At 42.7% G+C, this 20,566-nt stretch overlaps 1 protein-coding gene across 1 annotated transcript in view; it reads right to left on the reverse strand.

The window, feature by feature from the left end:
• LOC122804309 (galactocerebrosidase-like) overlaps positions 1-20,566 on the reverse strand; it is a 503,531-nt gene that overhangs the window by 329,904 nt on the left and 153,061 nt on the right. The window lies entirely within an intron of this gene.

Consider the following 20,566-nt stretch of genomic DNA (forward strand, 5'->3'; position numbering starts at 1 on the left):
AGCTTCCCCTCTAGGAATATCCTTCAAAATACTCGGGGTATTTGCTGGATTAAAAGTCCCCTCAAGCAGGTCTTTTTCGTGGCCGGTGTCCCCTCTTCCACCAATAAGCTCCGATCCTGCTCCTTCGTTTGAGTTAACATGGGAAACTTCAGATCTTTCGACCATCACGGGGATATTGTGAGAATACTTTCCTTGAACAGATAATAGAGAGGAAGCCACTGGCGTAAGTAGGTTGATCAGTTCAGTTAACTGACCAATCAATTTCCGAGTTAATCCTAGTTCGTCCTGCTGCTTGGCAGGAACTTCCTGTTTCTCCATGATCACCCAAAAACCACGAACACAGAAGAAATAAGGGTGAAAATAAACCAATAATTCCTCAGAAGTTGGAGAAATCAGGACAAACTTGTAGTACTTTACCAGGATTTTATTATCACGCCACACGCTGTTAGAAAGCACTCCAAAACACCAAAAAAACACTTCGTATTAACGCTATTCCAAGTCACTGCGTTTTCGTATTTCACCATGCACTTTATCAGATAAAGATAAGCAATTTACCTACTACTTTTATATCATTACTAATTGAACAATTAACACAATTAATTAACAATCATTACACTTAAAAGGGTTTTGAAACCTTTTTTTAAAAAAAAACAATCAAATATTCCACTGAATAAAAAATACATATAAAACTTTCAGATGAAATCTTAGATACAGTGTTACTTCTCATTAAACTAAATAGAACATTATTAATAAATGTTATATATAAATATCACATATCTTATAACTTATAACAGCATAATTAAATTGTTTAAAATGCTTAAAACTTCACTTTGTAAAAGTGTTGGAGTTCATATAATCTGTGTATTGCATCACCATCTAGTGGTCATTTACATAAATTGCAGCTCATCTCCCTTGAATTTTAACTTAATGAATGTATTAAATATCTAACTATTAAATGAAATAAAATTAAATTTTTTTTTTAAAAAATGTCATAACATTTATACCTATTACATAAATAGGACAGGGAAAGTTACATCAATAAATTATATTACTGTAAAAAAATGACATAACTTTAGTTAGTATAAGTTATGGAGTAGATTTTACAGACAATTAGCAGGAAAGGGTCTGCCAATATATTAAATTGTTATTACCAGTTCAGTTTTCCTTGAGATTTTTAGGAAAAATATGAGAGAATTAGTAAGGTGAAGAAATAAGTTAATGTAAGCAAAGGTTAGTCAGGTTTACAGAATGGACATAACCAGTGAGTTTTAAGGTGTATTTTGAGTTTTTGTTTAAAGAGAGGTAGGGAAGAGAGTGATGTTAGTTCAGTGGGAAGTAGGGTCCAGTCTTTTCCCACTGTGTTAGAAAAGAGGGAATTGCCAGCCTTGTTTTTAATTTTGGTTATGGTAGCTAGAAGCTTGTTAGAAGAGCGTAGTGAATTTAGGTTTTTATAGGGAATTATGAGATTAGAAAGTATAGGAGTACTGTTAGTTTGGTAAAATATCTTGTGGGCCATGGTAAGATGGGAGAGTTTCAGAAGTTTTTGAAGTTCAAGCCAGCCTAGCTGCTTTAGATTTTGACAGTGGTGAGTTCGAAAGGGATTATCAGTGGCAAATCTGGCTATGCTGTTATAAGCATGTTCCAGTTTGACAAGGTTATTCTTTTTGAGGTTAGTGTATATGGGAGAAGCGTATAGAAGAGTAGAAATTAAATGTGAGTGTGCAATTTTGGTTTTGGCTGTTGGAGTTAAAGTTTTGATTCGATATAAGGAGCCTATTTTCCTGTTGACAGTTTTAATAGTATTATTTATGTGACTATCAAATGTAAGATTGTTGTCAATAGTAATTCCTAATAGTTTGGTTGTAGAGTCTGGGTGAATGATAGTCTGATTGTTGGAAATGATAGGGAAATCTATTGGGGTGGACTTACTGGTGGGTGTAAAGACAAGGAGCTTGTTTTTTTTAGCATTGAGAAGGAGACAGCGTTTAGTGAACCATGTTTCAACTGTGTTGAATACATTCTGAGTGAGGGAGTGTAGTGCAGATGGTGAGCTAGCTGAGCATATTAATGTTGAATCATCTGCATATTAAATGCAGGTGGCATGTGGGATTGTTACATGCAGGTCATTAATAAAAAGAGAAAAAAGAAGTGGGCCTAGAATGGAGCCCTGAGGGACACCCAGGGTGACTGGTAGAAGGGATGATAGATTATGTTCCCAAAGGACTGCTTGCTGTCTATTGGATAGGTAGGACCTGAACCACTGAATGGCTAAAGAGTCAAGGGAGAACGATTTCAGAACGTTTTCATTCTGGAAAATCTGTCCTTTCACAATCATTTTGAATTCTCTTCAGAAAATGAATCTCTTTCATTTACTAGGAACAGCCGTACTGGAAGGGTCAAGAGCCTGAACTAAACTGACCAAAGCCCAACAAGTCTTGCCTGTCCATACAGTAACTCAGACAGGAAGAAATATCGCTTATGTTTTTGTTTCTTTTTAGCAGGACTTTCTGAAGAAAAAGCCCCACTTTTAACAGGGAAAACTTCCTTATGAATGGGCATAGCTTTATGGCTAGGCAGAATGGCATTCTCTACCCCTTCTCTCAGAAGAGAGATTGGTAAGAGATTGGTGGTTCTCCTTTGCCTGCCAAGGATACTTTGTAACCAGTTTTGGCCACAGCAGAGTCACCCACCTCTGGTTGAGGCACTTTAGTAGCCTGCTGTGGTGGCAACTGCTTTTTAACCGTTTTCTTTTTGGGTGGAAGGAGCAACTGAAGAACCGGTAGGTTGTTCCATTGTTAAAACAAAAAAAGATGCTAGATTCCTGGAGAAGCCTGTAAGCAGTAGTCGCTAAAACAGGAAAGTTATAAAAATGTAACTTTTGTCCATTAAAACACAGTATATTAAAACACTTACACAACTGTACTTTACTTTTGGGGGCTGTACAAGTAAACTTATCATAACGGTAGATGGTCAAATGACCACTGCTGCAGTAGCTTTAGCTATAGGGATTATATCTTGCCATGGATAAGACAGTTTCCAAAGCATCAGGGCACCTTCCATGTGCCCAAACTATCTGGCAGCTTGAGCTGAGCTGAATAAAAGAATTTTGGGCATCAAGCCCCTCACAGCTTTCCTGCCAACAGAAAAAAGGAATAAGAGTCCTGAAAGGACAGTGCTAGGAAGAACAAAAAATAACCACACCCTTACAAACAACAATCAAAAAATAAAGGGGGATGGATGGCAGAGAGCAGCTACTGCAGCAGTGATCGGTCATCATTTGCTATGGTAAGTTTACTCACACAGCTGTACAATTGTTCATCATATTGATTATAGCTGCAGTAGCCTTAGCTATTTGGATAGATTACCCTACATTTGAGAGGTGGAAGTAGAACAAATCAAGTAACCCCTGAAGAAAGGTTCTTGTAAAGTCTGACTTAGACCTAGAGAAGGAATAAGGTTTACAGTACTTCGTAAAAGTATGCACAGAGGACCAATAAAGCAGCTTCTAGACACTTACACTTACCAAACAGACAGATGAAGCCAAGGCCCAGGTAGACGGGGGGGCCTTGACCTTGACTGAAATAGTTTGTTGTGTCGAGCATAACAAAATGCTATTGCCTTAAAACATAGGGTGTACATTCTTTTTACCTTCACAAGAAATGAGCAAGTGATAAGATCTGAAAGCTTTAGTTTTGTGAAGATCACACCTTGGATGCCCACTGACAACTTTGGTACAAAGTATCCTTTCTCCCTCATTTTTGGGTTCAGGAAAGAAAACTGGGAGATGGTAAGCAAGTTTAATTTAAGCCAAGCTATCCACTTTGCACACAAAAGTAGGATTAGTTCTCAATTAAATCCTGTCCCTGTGGGAAATGAAATAGGGTTGACTCGCAAAAAGGGCTAGCAACTAAGACACCTTTTTGTAGAGGTCAGAGCTATCAGTACAACCATTTTCCATGTTAGCTGGTTCAATTGAACAACTAGCCCTGAATGGGTGCTGGTTATGTTGGCACCAACTAGAAAATGTTTTCCATTTGATGATAATTTTCTTCTAGCAGACTTTTTTACCTCTGTTATTACCTGCTGCGCATCCTCAGCAAACAGGTGCCCAAAGCGAATTAAGATCCTATCATCCAGGCAGTTAAGTGAAGTCTATTGGTGCTGGGGTGTATCAAAACCCCTGTTCTTATGTGAGCAGATCCTGTGAGGAGTCTAAAAAGAATTGTGAAGGTTCTCTTGGTATCCCAGTTTGTGTAAGAGATTTCTCACCCAAGAGAGAGAGACTCCTGCCACTACGATAAAAGCACTGCAATGATGAGCAAGTCATCTAAATATGGAAAGAAATGCGGATACCCTGTAGCCTGTAATAAGCTATAATTGCAGCTAAGCCCTCTGTGAACACTCATGTTGCAGTAGATGGTCCAAACAGTATGGTAGAGAAGTAAAAGTTGTGCATATCTGGATCACATTAAGAAATGCCTGAAGTCTAAATGAATAGGAGTGTGGTAAGCATCTTTTAAATCTAATGTTATAAGGAAACATGACAGAGGAGGAAGAGGCAACAGGCTGTGAAGGGACATCACTATGAATATGGTCTCCATCACAATCAGGTTTAGGAATGAAAGACCCAGAACTGGTCTCCAAGCATTTTTTTTTCCTTTCGCAACAAAAATATCCTTGGATCCCACCTGGAAAGGGGGAAATGGTTTTATTACTCCCTAGGGCAGCATGTGATGGACAGGTGGGGGAAATGGGGGGGTCTGATCTGGAGGACGAGGAATTACACCCTGAAATGAGGAACTTCTTCCCACTGCCATCTGTAAGCTTGTTGAATGATCTTCAGAACCTATAGATTTGAAAATATCTGCTGCCAAAGAGAAAAGTGAAGAATCAGACTTTCTAGAAGAAAAAAAAAGGGTCTACCAGGGTGCTGGGTGGGGGGACAAAATGTAAACAGTCATTCTGACTTACTGGGCTATCCTTGGTTTGGGGAGTTTCCAGAATTCTTCTTGGAACCCCATTTCTTCTTAAAACATCCACATTTACCTGTATTTTGTTGAGAACATTTTTATTTCATACAAAAATTGGATAAGGAGTTAGAGAATCCACTGGAAAACTTGGAACAGGAGGGCTGAAAAATCTAAGAGTCCCTTTATCAGCTTACCCCTTTCTTTTCACTTTTTGTTCACTTGTCCAACAAACGGGTCAAAAACTAAAGATCTTCCCAAAATTAAACTTAAAACTTCATTTTTATCATCTGGGTGGTTCTGAGAATGCAGCTATGCAAACCTCCTCAAAACAATACCAGTGACCATAGCCCTGGAAGCAGTATCAACACACAGCACAGCACACAGCGTTTTTCCCAAAAGGAAACTTAAAACTTCATTTTTTATCATTTGGGAGGTTCTGAGAATGCAGCTATACAAACATCCTCAAAATACCAGTGACCATAGCCCTGGAAGTAGTATACACACACACTCGCACACTAATGAGTGGCGACGAACAGAATAAATTTAATTTAAAGCAGATGTTTCCCCACAAGAAACAGCAGATAAAATATTCCTCTTATTTTCACAATTAGCAAGAACAAACCTTGCTATGCGAGCATGACAATTCAAAATTCTGAAAATAAAAATTGAAGAATACACTTTCCCATACTTATCAATAATCTATATATCCTTAACAGAAAGGGCAATATTGAAATCCGTGTTTAGCAGCAGAGGGATTAACCTATAGCTGCTGGATCAGGTTTGAAAAGAGGGTCTATATAATCTTGAAAGACTGAAGAATTTTAAGCATGCTATCCGCCTTTTTAGGGGCAGCTGGCTGACTAACTGGAAAATGGCAGGCAGTAACAAACATACTCTAAAAGCTGACAGAACTGAGAGAATGCCTGCAGGTTCTGGAAATTCCCTCTGTAACAGCTCATAGTATTTTCAAAGGGTCTGTGTTCTCCCACCAATAACAATGGCACACTTTAAAAATAGTCTCCAAATCAGAAATCTCAGGGGAAAAATGCACCTGTCCCTTCATCCTCCTGTCCAGATTCAGAATATTGAATCTCTTCAGGAAAGGAGATACCCCTCTTTCTTTTTCCAGAAACTACTGTACAAGAATCAATAGCTTGAATTAAACCCAAAGTCAAACCCAATAAACTACTGCTGTCATACATGCTTAGCTATCAGTTTCTTTCTGACAGGAAAAATGGGAACCAAGCAGCTTCCCCAGGTATGGGCACAACATTCTGACAAAACAGGAAACCCCTCCCTGTTTCCTCTCCCAGGACCAACAAGAGTGGCTCTCCCTTGCCCAGCAAATGGATCACAACCGCACAGGACGTGGCTAACTCCTGGTCCATAGTGGCTGTAGGTGCTACAACAAAGAGATCCAGGGTGAAAGATGAGTGGTCGGAGATCAAACTAATGGCCACAGCAGAGTCAACCAACTGCAGCGAAGGCAAAATGCAAGCCTGCTGTGATAGCAAAGGCTGCTTGCTTAACTTTTTTATTTTGTGGCTGGAAGAAGGCTCAGATTGTTCCATAGTCAAGCCAAAAAGGTGCCAGTTTCCCAGAGAAAACAAGCAGCAAATGCTGGTGAAAAATTAAGTCTTTAAAAATCATTCATAGGTTCATAGAACGATACTAGGCTATTATAAGCCTAGCCAAGAATTTCACCCATGTTCCCACAAAGTCAGCATCTGTTTTCCCTGTCCAGCAGGGACACAGGTGGGATCCCCAGGGGTATACTTTGTTTCCCATACAATCGTCTAGGCTCCTGTTAAAGAGGGCTAGTGAGGTACTCTGCTTGACATGGAGAGGGAGTCTGTTCCACAGATGGGGGAGTCATTGAGACACAAACCTATCCCACCAACAAATTCTATTAATATCACAGACCAGGTTGAGGCCTTGTGTCTGGGTTGCGCGAGTGGAGTTTGCCTTGCGGATATGCAGCAACTCCAAGGCAGAGTCTGAGAAGGTCTTGTATGCCAGACACAGGTCACCTCTGAGCAGTCTGTATGAGACCAAGTAGAGGGACAGGGCTTTTAGCCTATTTGTATAGGATAAGTGTTTGAGACCCTGGATTTTCCTGGTCAGGAACCTCTATGGTCTGTCCAACTCCTGCATGTTCTTGATTAGGTACATGCCAAAGGGGGCATTGTACTCGATAATGGGTCTGATAAGGGAGTAGTAACAGGGCTGTTATGACCTTGTTCCTGGATAAAATACCCTTACTTATGAGGTGGGCCATGTAGAAAGCCTTCCATACAACAGAGGCAACATGGTGGTCAAAAGTCAGGCTGCTATCAACCTGGGTGCCCAAGTCCCTCACGACTGACTGGATGCTTAGCACATTGTTATTAATGTGATAATTAGTGGGGATGCCATTTTACCCAAAGGGGATAATGATGCATTTCTTGGCATTCAGTTTGAGGTCATGCTTTTGGCACTAGTCACTAGTTTGGGTAAGGCCATCTAGGAGGATGTTCACATCACTAGGGGAATTTATGATGGTGCCCAGCTGCAGTCATCTGCAAACTCTGTTAGCCACAGACCCACTGGTTTTGGCTTGTACCTCAAAAAAGTATATCTCTAACAGCAGAGGCCCCAAGACCAATCCTTGGGGTACGCCACCTGTTATGGGTCTACAACTAAAAGGTGGTTTCCCTATTTTGTCTGAGTGGGTTCTATCAGTGAGCCAGTTAGCTACCCATCTGGTAACATACGGGTTGACACCTAACTGGGAGAGTTCATCTATTATGCCTGAGTGGGGAATAGTGTCAAAGGCTTTGGCTAGGTCAAGGTAAGCAGTGTGCACGGTCTTCCCCTCATCCATGGCTTTGGTGACTGTTTCGAAGAAGGCATCCAAGTTTAACAGGCATGATCTCCCTTTGACAAAGCCAAACTGTGTGCGATCAAGTGTTCGGAGGTTGCTGATGTCCTTGTTTATAAGGTCTATGATAATGCATTCCATGGCCTTGCAGATCAGACTAGTTAGGCTGATGGACCTATAATTGCCTGGGTTGTTGGACACTCCACCTTTGTGTACAAGGACAACATTGGCTATCCTCTATTCTGCTGGGACGAAGCCGGTGCTCAGGCTTTGGTTTAATAGGGTGCCTAGTGCTGCTGAGAGCTCATGCCCAAGTTCATGTAGGACACAGCCAGGGATGTTGTTGGGGTCCCATGGAGGCTGTACTTTATGCCTTTGAGAGGGCATTAACAACCTGCTCCCTGGTGATTAGGGGAGGGTGGCAGGTCCTGGGGATGTCCTGGTTTACTGATGGGGGGACAGGGGGGTGAGGTTTTCACTGAACCTGTCTGCCAGCAGGTTGGCTATATCTATGGCATTTGTGTATGTGGCATTCTTGACCACCAAATCACACCAGATTTGGGAGTTACCTTTAAGATTGCAGACATATGCGAAGAAGGCCTTGTGATTGTCCTTACTGGATGTGGCCAATTTAGACTCGAAGTTAGCCTTGGAGGATTAAGTGACCTTATTTGCTTGTTCAGAAAAAGGACAGATTGCTTCCAACTTGGCACCTGCTCCTTCTTTGTCCTGGACAGCAATTTTTTTCCTTTTACTATAGAATCTGTTTATTGCTACTGCCCACCAAACAGGTTTACTCTTCCTTAAGGAGGATTTGGTCCTGTCAAGTATTGCAGAGTCCATACAGCTATATAGATGCTCATATAGTTTTTTGGTGTAGGCTTGGACATTACTGCTTGTTCCAACTGAAGTGATGGTGGCTGTGAAGCTGCTTATACCTACTCTCAGGAGGTTGTAGTCAGGTTTGGAAAATTTATTTTGTTCGAGCCTGGCAATGGAGGTGGGGGTGAAGGCGAGTTTGAAAGTGATTGCTTTATGGTCGGATCTATACAAGGAGGATGACACTGTAGGGGTGCTACAGTGGCTACTCAAGTTGGTTAGTACCAGGTCCAGGATATTTTCACTTCTTGTGGGGGTGTTGACCAAATGATCCAATGCATTGGCGAAGTTGAGGAATCTCTGATCGTTCGTGTTTGAGCTAGACTAGGTCTTCCATTATATTTTTTCCCCAAAATACAGTAAAAAGTACTTTAAAACACTTTGCCAGCCCCACAAAGTAAAATAAAAAAATTCTCCACAAAAAAAATGACATTCAGTGTTTTTAAACTGATAGGAAGGTAGCACTCATTTAAATGCACAGTACAGTCTCAGGACAGTCCATTAAAACACAAACTCCTAGCTTTAAAATAACATTCCTGAAGAGGAACACAACAATAAGCAGTAATTATTGAATAAATGTTTCCCCCAAAGGGAATGTATCTGCCCAGCAAAGGAACACCGCAAGCTAACCATCAATCCTCAAAAGCTTCACAGAAGCATGTTGTGAAAGGCTTGGAGTCCACACTTGTCTTTTAGTCAGCTCAGCTCAAGCTGCTAAGTACTTTGGGTGCATGGAAGTTAGCTGGCTATTATAACTTTAGCAGAATATAACCCACATAAGCAAGGCTGCTGCAGCAGTGATCAATGTGAAGAACATCATAACTTTTACCTGAGGAAAAGTAGTTTAAAATTATTTTTAACTTTTTGCAGCAAAAGTTAGTGAGATTTCTGTTTAAAAGTTAAAAGTCATAGGATAGTCATTTAAAAACACTTTTTCTCAACTTGAAAAATATTTTTCCTGAACTTAATATTACTTTTAGGGAAAAGTACAATTTCATAAAAAAGTAAATTAAGATTGTCCCCCTCCGAAATGGACTTGTGTGCCCAGCACTGAACAGTGTGTTAGCCAACCGATCACCAAAAGCTTGCAAGGAAAGCTCTGAGGGGCTTGGAGTTCAAACCCAACACTATAATCAGTTCAACTTGAGTTGAATAATGGTTTGAGCACATGAAAGGGGCACTGAAATCTTTGGAAGTTAGCCAGCTGTTATATCCTTACCAAGATATAACCCATACAGTCAAAGTACTGCAGCAGAGATCAAATGAATAAAACATGATGAAGTGGAAAGTATTCTCCATCTACCCAGCCTAGGTGAAGTTCTAGTCCTGATTATTTGAAGCCCACATGAAGAATGGACTTCGATGGCAAGTTCACATTTTGGCAACCTAGTCACTGATTTCATACTATTGGCAACCTAGTCACCGATTTCATATTGCCCTCCTTGAGCTCTACATTAGCTGGGGTGCTTGGAAGGTGCCCTAAAGCTTTGAAAGCTGACTGCCTAGCCTAATCCTTGGCAGAGTGTCCCATATAGTTTAGACTACTGCAGCAGTGGATTGAGGACAAATAAAATGCACAAAATGAAATTCATTGCTAACCACATCAAAACTATCAACTTATCAAAGGATGCAATAGTCATAAATGCATACAAGAGGAAAAAACTGGAGCGAATCGGCTAAGTGGGGTTATGGGTGGACATCAGTGTTGAATGCATAGATTGGGGGGGGGGGGCAAAAACAAGTATTACTCCTTTACTACACAGCAAGTATACCTGGGTAATTTTGATAAATGGAATCTTGCATCAATGGTTCTGGATATAGGAAAGTGGAGACACATTAGAAAATATCTACAGCAGGTTCTCTTCAGCAGCAGACAGGGATGGAGCTGTTACTGCTACCCAAGCAGTCTTTTTAGTGGTTCAGACATTGGAGAAGGCTTAGCAGGGGGTAGAAATGAGCAGTATAAGTCAGCTCAATGATCCCAAGAACAGGGACCGTTGTTTCTCCTGGCAGCTGGGAGATGCCCTCCTAGAAGCTATGACACGTTTCCATAGCTGCTGGCAGACTGCCATTGACATGGCAGCTTGCGGGGGACATGGTTGAACTGGTATCATGGGCAGCAATACCAGTGATGTATTATTCAACTGACCAGTTAGGATTACCTGCCTATGCATTTCAAATATCCTACCCCCGTCAGATATATGATGACCTTCGCCCAGGTCTCACCCCTCTTAAAGGGGAAATAGCAATCTTAGAGGTAGCAGAACGCAAACTTACTCTTCCAAAATGGGAAGAGTCCACCTGCATGGTGAAAACTGGAGCGAATGGGCTAAGTGGGGTTATGGGTGGACATCAGTGTTAAATGCAAGGAGGGGGGGGCAAAAACAAGCATTACTCCTTTACTACACAGCAAGTATACCTGGGTAATTTTGATAAATGGAATCTTGCATCAATGGTTCTGGATATAGGAAAGTATAGAAACATTAGAAAATATCTTCAGCGGGTTCTCTTCATCTTCTTGTTGTCCAACCAGTATCACACACATGTATGGGACAGTACTTGCATATAAAGTACGAAAGTTGATGGTGAGTTTAAAGACAAATTCACCTCCAGTCTAGTTAGACTGGACAACTCCATGCAGTTTACAGAACACACAGGATATGGGGGATTTCAATTATCCTACCATCAACTGGGAAACCTACATTAGCCCAAACTTGCTAGCACAAAACTTCCTTGAATTTGTGAATTCAAATGCCTTGGAGCAAATTGTCCATACCCCGAGAAGAGGGACAAACATTCTAAATCTGGTCCTCACCAACATGACAAACAGGTGCACTGCTGCAACTGATAAAGCTGAGCACAGATCAGTCACCTTTGAACTGACAACACCAGAACTCACAAAAGGGTGAAATCAGACTATAAACCTTCACCAAGGCAAACTATACCCTCCTAGGTGAAGGTATAAATGCATTCCAAGCCCCACCCCAAACTGAAAGTGGTAACTACACCAAAGCTTACACTAATGTCCTGTACAATCACTTGCAAAAGTGTATAAACTAAGCTACACCAGACAGAATCAAAGAAAGAACCCCCAAAAAATAAAGACAAGGACCCAGCAATGGAAAAGCATCCTCCTCAGCCTTAACATGCAAATAAGACAACTTGCCAAATCCTCCAAGAGCTCCTTTGAGAGAAACTAGCAAGTACTGCCAAGGATAACCATAAGGCCTTTTACAGCTACGTACGTAAACTAAAGAGCATGTGCAGAACTGCTAGTCAACAGTATCACACACACTGACCCCACAAAGATAGCGAACCTGCTAGAGGACAGGTTTGTTGAAAATTTCACTCCGTTATCCCCTCCTAACTTATAACAAACCCTCCCACAAAGTCCCCCCCACCTTACATATCTGAAGAACAGGTCTTCAACGCCCTGTCCAAGGCAAAGAAAGTACAGTTGTGTACCTACCATAAATGTAGATGCTCGAGTGTATTCACTGTTGCAGTCATTACACTTGGGTTGTCCTGCTGGCAGGCTACCCGCAGTCGGCCTGAATTCCAAAGTCCTGGTCCAGCATTGGTTGCTGTCGCCTCTTCTCTGACGTCAGTGCGCCAGGGGTATAAAAGATGCAGCAGACGCCATTTTCTTCAGTTTTTCTTGTCCCAGATGTCAGGTGCCCCCAAAAGGGTAGGCTAAAAAAAACATTGCTAATAAAAGCATGCACTAAAATAAACAATACCTTCATCTACAAGCAAAGACACCACATAGGTTGTATAGGATAGAGAAGTACAGATAAGTCCCAGCAAAGAAAGGGGGACGGTGGGTGGGTAACCTGGACTGCAACAGTGAATACACTCTAACATCTACATTTATGGTAGGTACACAACTGTACTATGTTCATCGTGTTTCACTGTTGCAGTCATTACACTTAGGTTGAATCCCAAAGCTGAGGTTGAGTGGCTGGGTCTAAATAGAATTAGGAGTAGCTATAAGGCCCTGCAAGAGTGCAGTGGCAAAGCCTGCTCTGGATTTAGAGTAAAGAGGCAAGTGGTAGTGCTTAGTAAAAAAAAGTGTTCACTGAAGTCCAAGTTGCAGCCTCCAAAATATCCTTGGTTGGTACTCCTCTGAGGAAGGCTGCTGAGGTGGCTGCTGCCCTGGTAGAATGTGGTCTAATGCCCTTAGGCACTGATTTACCATGTTGTGTATAGCAGAAACGAATGCAGTGTCCTATCCATTTTGAAATAGTCTGCTTTGAGATAGCCTTTCCTTGTGATCCTGCAGCATATGCCACTAAAAGTTGCTCAGTCTTTCTGAAAGCTTTAGTTTTGTCCAAGTAGAAGCTGTTGGTCCAGATGACATACCTGTGGAAGCATGGAGGTGTTTAGGTGAAATGGCAGTGGAGTTTTTAACTAGATTGTTTAATGAAATCTTGGAAAGTGAGAGGATGCCTGAGGAATGGAGAAAAAGTGTTTTGGTACCAATTTTTAAGAATAAGGGTGATGTGCAGAGCTGTAGTAACTACAGAGGGATTAAACTGATCAGTCACAGCATGAAGTTATGGGAAAGAGTAGTGGAAGCTAGGTTAAGAAGGGAGGTGATGATTAGTGATCAGCAGTATGGTTTCATGCCAGGGAAAAGCACTACAGATGCGAGGTTTGCTCTGACAGTGTTGATGGAGAAGTATAGAGAAGATCAGAAGGAGTTGCACTGTGTCTTTGTGGATTTAGAGAAAGCATATGACAGGGTGCCTAGAGAGAAGTTGTAGTATTGTATGAGGAAGTCGGGAGTGTCAGAGAAGTATGCAAGAGTGGTACAAGATATGTACGAGGGTAGTGTGACAGTGGTGAGGTCTGGCAGTGGGAGTGACGGATGTGTTTAAGGTGGAGGTGGAATTACATCAAGGATCAGCTCTGAGCCCTTTCTTATTTGCAATGGTGATGGACAGGTTGACAGACGAGATCAGACAGGAGTCCCCGTGGACTATGATGTTTGCAGATGACATTGTGATCTGTAGTGAGAGTAGGGAACAGGTGGAGACCACCCTGGAGAGGTGGAGATATGCTCTAGAGAGAAGAGGAATGAAGGTCAGCAGGACTAAGACTGAATATATGTGTGTGAATGTGAAGAAGGATAGAGGGGAATGGTGAGGATGCAGGGAGTAGAGGTGGCAAAGGTGAATGAGTTTAAGTACTTGGGATCAACAGTTCAGAGTAATGGTGAGTGGAAGAGAGGTGAAGAAGAGTACAGGCAGGATGGAGTGGGTGGAGAAGAGTGTCAGGAGTAATTTGTGACAGACGAGTACCAGTAAGAGTGAAAGGGAAGGTCTACAAGAGGGTAGTGAGACCAGCTATGTTATACGGGTTGGAGACAGTGGCACTGACAAAAAGGCAGGAGTCAGAGCTTGACCTGGCAGAGGTGAAGATGTTAAGATTTGCACTGGGTGTGACAAGGATGGACAGGATCAGGAATAAGTATATTAGAGGGTCAGCCAGGTTGGAAGGTTTGGAGACAAAGCCAGAGAGACAAGATTCCGTTGGTTTGGACATGTGCTGAGGAAGGATGCAGAGTATATTGGGAAAAAGATGCAAAGAATGAAGCTTCCAGGTAACAGGAAAAGAGGAAGGCCTAAGATAAGGTTTATGGATGTGGTGAGAGAGGATTTGCAGGTGGTTGGTGTGACAGAGCAAGATGCAGAGGACAGGAGGAAATGGAAACAGTTGATCTGCTGTGGCAGCCCCTAACAGGAGCAGCCGAAAGAAGAAGCGTAGCTGTCTGTGTATGTCCAAAGAATGCAGAAGTCTATCCCCTTTATTTTGTGGGTTTAGATAAAAAGTAGGCAAATGAATGGTTTGGTTAATAGCCACACTGAACACTACCCTAGGCATAAATGTTGGGTTTGTCTGTAGAGAAACCCTGCCCGGATGGAAGATAATAAAAGGCTCCACAGCCATCAATGCCTGTAACTCTGAGACTCTTCTTGCTGAAGTTATTGCTAGGAGCAGGGCTGTTTTTCATAAGAATTTTATGTCAGCTGTATTGGCTGGCTCAAAAGGAGGCATTGTGAGTTTTTCCAAGACAAAATTGAGGTCCCATGCAGGTATTGGTGCTCTCTTTGGAGGTCTTATGTTTTTGGCCCCCCTGAGGAACTGCCTAAGCAATGGATATGAAAATATAGGTGGGTCTGTATTGTAATGAGCTGAAATGGCAGAGGCATGGATCTTAATTGATGAGAAGGATAGGCCTTTGTCCAGCATCTTAGTTAGATATTGGAAAATATGTGGAATATTTGGAACCACCATGTCAATTCCTTGTGCCCGGTTCCAAGCACAGAACCTCTTCCATTTTTATGTATAAGATTTTCTGGTGCTGGGCCTCCTGGCCTCCAAAATGACATCCATAACCGCTTTAGAGAGAGGCGTATTCTGAATGGTTACAGTAACTGCCATGCAGCGAGATTTAGAGTTCTGAGTTGGCAGTGCAGGATCTGATTGTTTTGTTGGGTCAGTAAATGAGGAATTAGAGGCAATGTCCAGGCTGGGCCTTGGGACAAGCTCCTTAGGATTGGGTACCAGTGTTGGCGTGGCCAATCTGGGGCAATCAGTATCATTTGTGGCTTCTCTTGTCTGACCTTTAGGAGTACCTTGGAGGAGAGGCAGTGGAGGAAAGGCATATACTGTAAGGTTGTTCCAGATGAATGACAGGGCATCCACTTTCCATGCTTGCTTGTGACAAGTCCTTGTGCAGAATCTCTGAAGTTGGCAGTTGTGAGGGGAGGTAAAAGATCTATGTCTGGGCATCCCCATTTCCTTGTTATCATGTTGAAGATTTGTGGATCTAGTTTCCACTCGTGAGGGTCCACGAGGTTTCTGCTTAGTTCGTCTGCCAGAGCATTTGTTTTTCCTGGCAGGAATTGTGCTTGCAAGTGTACTTGGTAAGTCAATGCCGTGTTCCACAAAATCATGGCTTGTCTGCAGAGGGGGTAGGAATGTGTGCCCCCCCCCCTGCTTATGTACCACATGACTGTGGTGTTGTCCATCTTTATCAGCAGCTGTCCTGGATGAAGTAGGTCCTTGAAGGCTGTCAGGGGATTTTGTACAGCTAGCATCTCTTTTTGATTGATGTGTAGATGCCTTTGGCTTGGAGGCCATGTGCCCTGAATACATTTTCCTGCCATGTGGGCCCCCCAAGCATAATCTGATGCATCTGTTGTTAGTGTTTGCCTGGCTGTGGCAAAAGTGAATGGCTGTCCCTTGTTGTGGTGACAGGTCTGTGCCCACCATCGAAACTCCTGTTGCAAGCAAGGAATGAGGGAAATTAATGATTCCAGGCTGTGGCAATGTTGAGTCCAAACACTTTTTAGGTACCATTGTTTCCTCATATGCAGTCTTGCATATGGAATTAGCAGAATGCAGGAGGCCATGTAGCCCAGAGCCTGCAGATATCTGGGTCTATGTTGCCATGTTTTCGAAGTAAGAAGTCAGATGCCTTTGTTTGTCTGGCGTGAGATAAGCCATCTGGGCAGTTGTATTTAAGCTTGCACCCAGGAATATTATCTCTTGAGAGGGTACTAGTTTTGATTTTGTTTTGTTTACTGTGTACCCTAGGCAAATTAGTAATCTTTTTACAAATGCCAGATGCTTTAGTAGAATGTCTTTGGCCTCTGTTTGAATAAGGCAATCCTCCAAGTAGGGATATAGTTGAATTCCTCTGACTTTAAAATGCAATTACTGGTGCCAGGCATTTTGTGAAGACCCTGGGCGCAGTAGATAAGCCAAATGGCAGTGCAGATAATTGGTAGTGCTTTGAGCCAGCTATGAATCTGAGGTATCTTCTGCAAGATTGTCTGATTGGGACATGCAGGTATGCCTCTGAGGTCCAAAGTTACAAGCCAAGCCTTTTTTGTCCAGCATGGGCAGAAGCTGCTGTAGAGTCAACATTTTGAATTTCAGAACGTCCAGAAAAGTATTTAGAATAGACAGGTCCAGAATCTGTCTCCATGCTTTGTCCTTTCTTGGTACTAAGAAAAGTCTTCAGGGCTATTCAGCCAGTGCCACAACAAGAGCAGGGACAAGGATTTTATGTCCATGAGGAATGAAACTTGGTTTTGTGCCTCTGCCCATTGATTATGAGGCATGTCTGGCATACCTTTTGCTTTTGGAAGTGTGTGAAAGTGGAACCTGTAGCCCTGAGAGATTATATTTAAGACCCATTTGTCCTGGGTAAATATGTGTCAATTTTGTGAAAAAAAGTGCTAGCTTTCCCCCTAAGGGTGCTGCCAAAAGATAAATGCTTGGCATTGGCAGAGGGAAGTCATCGGGACTGTTTCTTATATGGCTGTGATATGTCTTCTCCGCTTTTGGAGGTAGGAAGCACCCCACTGTTTGGGCTTGTATGAACCCTGGGGCTGTTGTCTGGCTCTAGGGCATCTGTATCTGCCTCTTTGTGGCCAGTCTGACACAGGAAAGGACCAATTTTTAGAAGGCCAGTTCCTGCTAAATCTGGGTGGCTGCACCTGTAAGAAATCCTTCACTGTCTGCATAGATTTAGCTTTATCCTCCATTTTCTTCAACACCTCTTCTGCCTTAACACTAAACAAAGTATCATGCTGCAATGGAGCATCCAATAATTTTGCTTTAACATGATCAGGCAGAGTCTGTTCTTTTAACCAAGCATGCCTTCTAATGACCAAGCCTGTTACAGCGGCCCTGCAAGAGGCCTCCAGTGAATCATAACATTGCAAAGTATGTTTTCACACTTGTTCAGCTGCATGCAATAAATCCTTCAATTCCTTGTTCTCAGCACATTCAGAATTTGTCAACATTTTCTGTTTTAACAGAGACATTAAATATTGCTGATATTTAAGCTCATGAAACAGACCATTTAAAGCCCTTACAGCCAAGGTAGCAGAAGTGTAAACTTTTTCCCCCATCTGTCCAGTGCCCTAGAATCTCTGAGGGGACATTGTTTTTAGCAGTAGCAGCTTTGACCCCCTTTTGGACCCTGTGAAATAGTTTCTGGGTCAGGAGCAGGGTTTTTATATAGACATTTATGAGAATCTGGAACCCTGTAGTATCTGTCTGGCTTAACAGGTGCAGGAGGTAAAGAGTCGGGAGACAGGCCGGACTCTGAAAAAACAATCTACAATGTCTAGAACAGGAGGAACAACAAGAGGTCTGTGCTGAGGTAGTAAAAGAAAGTCTCGGAGCCTTTTCTTAGAATCTGAGTAATCTTGGCTCTCCCATTGGAAATGCTCCCTCATGGTATGCAAGGTTTCCCCAAATTAATAATCCTCAGGAGGAGAAGCTGAAGGAATAAATTCCTCAGCATCAGAATCCTCATAGGGAGGAATGGAGTATCCCTGTTTTGAAGAGGAGTCAGAGGAATCATATTCAGTGTCTTGCCTAGGCCTCTTATCAGGAGGGGGATGGGAGCCCCTGATCAAAGTAATTAGGTCTTTGGCCATTTTGAGCATCTGTTTCTTAGGCATGGAAGTCTGTCCTGGAGAATGCTGTACTTGTTTTCTTGTCTTTAAAACTGTTTTAGTCTTTGTCTTTGATGCTGAAGTTGGTTTGATATAAAGCTGTGTAAGTCTGAAAACACCCTCAGAAGCCGATGCCTGCTCAGCCGCTCCAGACCCATCTGAGGGATTAGTTTCCGATGGCCCAATACCTTGTGTATCCAGAGGCCTAGCTGTCTCCACGTGGGAGTCGGAGGCGGCCTGTGTCTCTGAGGTAGTGGGTGTCAGGGGCTGCGAAATCACCTCACTGAGATCCGACGAACTGGCGACTGGTCTAGAAGAGGCTTCATAGTCGATTTTGGACCTCGGATGCCTGTCCTTTTCTTTTCCTTGCGCTTTTTATGAACTCCGGTTGTCGGCTGTTCCGACGGCATTATGTAGTTAAACCTACGGCCACAGTAATGAAAAGCAAAATCGTACCGACGCTTAATAGTGCGTTGGTTAAATCTAGCACAAAACCGACAACTAGCAATGTCGTGGTCAAGGCCTAGGCAAGGAATACAGTAAGAGTGAAAATCCTTATGAGGTATTTGCTTCCCACAAGAAATACAATTGTTAACTTTTTCTGACATTGGTCTGGAGCAATCAAAAAGTTTCCCCAATGGGGTGCTTAGCTTTATAGAAGACCTCGGATCAGAAATTCAATTTCGAAAATATCAGGAGTCGGCCGACCAGCACTTGCTAACTGCTTTTGCTTCGGGCACCGTGCGGCAAGAAAGACTGAAGAAAATGGCGTCGGCTGCATCTTTTATACCCCTGGCACACTGACGTCAGGGAAGAGGTGACAGCAACCAACGCCAGACCAGGACTTTGGAATTCAAGCAGACTGCAGGTAGCCTGCCAGCAGGAATACCCAAGTGTAAGGACTGCAACAGTGAAACATGAACATCACGGCCTCTATGGGACCAGATGACATCTCAGGCTGTCTTCATAACAGGCTAAAACATGAACTAGCATCACCACTAACCACAGGCTTCATTCCTGCAGAATGGAGAACAGCTACAGTTATTCCTTCCACAACGGTAGCCTAGCAACAGACCCATAAGCCAGACCAGCCTCATCTGTACGGGCATGGTACGCATTATTATGGACCTCATAAAGACATAGGTGACCTCCAAACCCTGGAGCCTACCCAATTCGGCTTCATGAAACGCAGATCCCGTCTGTTAATTCTGATGGATTTCTTTGAAAGTGAGACCAGAGCCATTGACGAGGGCAAATCTGTGCACACAGCACACCTCTACTTGGCAAAGGCTTTTGACACAATCCCATATTCAGGCATTACCAATAAACTTGGCAAACTGAATGTAAACCCCTGCATTGTACGAGGAGCTGCCAACTAGCTCACAAACCGGACACACACTATCAAAGTGGGTGACTCCACATCACCCAGCAGACCCTGTTACCAGCGGGGTGCCACAAGGGTCAGTGCTGGGTCCTCTACTGTTTGGTATATACGTCTCAGAAATTTAGGTCAAAACTAAAGGGTTTTGGGTGCCCAAGTGTGCAGACAATTGCAAACTAGCTGCAATCATTGAATCCCTAAATGATGTCAGTATACTACAGGAGGGTCTAACACACCAACGACTGATTTATTAGTCACAGTTTCAAAATGAATGCAAAGAAATGCATCAGCATTCCCTTAGGCACAAACAATGTCCCTTCACACTATCAAATCAACAACATTACCCCAAGTACCCATGAAGTGGTAAGGGACCTCGGATCACAGGTTGACTGTGACCTTAACTACGAACACCAAGTGTCTACTGTTGTAAGACAAGCTTTCACGTAGCTCACTTGATCAGTAAATATCACCTCGAGAGCAAAAGTTATAACCCCCCTTTATTCAGCACTTATATGGCCCATAATGGAGTACGACACCCCATTCTGTATGTACTATACTAAGCACATGCAGCAATTAGAGAGACATCGGAGGTTTCTAACAAAGAAGATAAAGGGCCTCCAGCATGTGCCTTACACAGACCGACTAATGTCCCTGTCACTATTCTCCGTATCGCATAGATTTCTTAGGGAAGACTCATGCCTATCCTATACGGCAATACAAGACCCAAACCTAATTAACTTACTGCATATCCATAAATCAAATGGGTCTAGGGCTACCTGTTCCAAGGGCATAAACATGGCTTGAGACTTAAACAGAACATACTGGAGGGACAGATTTATCTCCCAGTGGCTGCCACATCTTTGGAACAGGCTACCAATTCATGTGAATCAGGGCACCTTTATGACACTCTTCAAGAGGAACCTGGACGACTGGATGAAGCATTGTAAATTCTTGCCGGGATAGCACTCAACCCTCTTGGACATGGTCAGTCATC

Source organism: Protopterus annectens, chromosome 6.part0 (genome assembly GCF_019279795.1).
Source record: "Protopterus annectens isolate FY-2018-M chromosome 6.part0, PAN1.0, whole genome shotgun sequence".
NCBI lineage: Eukaryota > Metazoa > Chordata > Ceratodontiformes > Protopteridae > Protopterus > Protopterus annectens.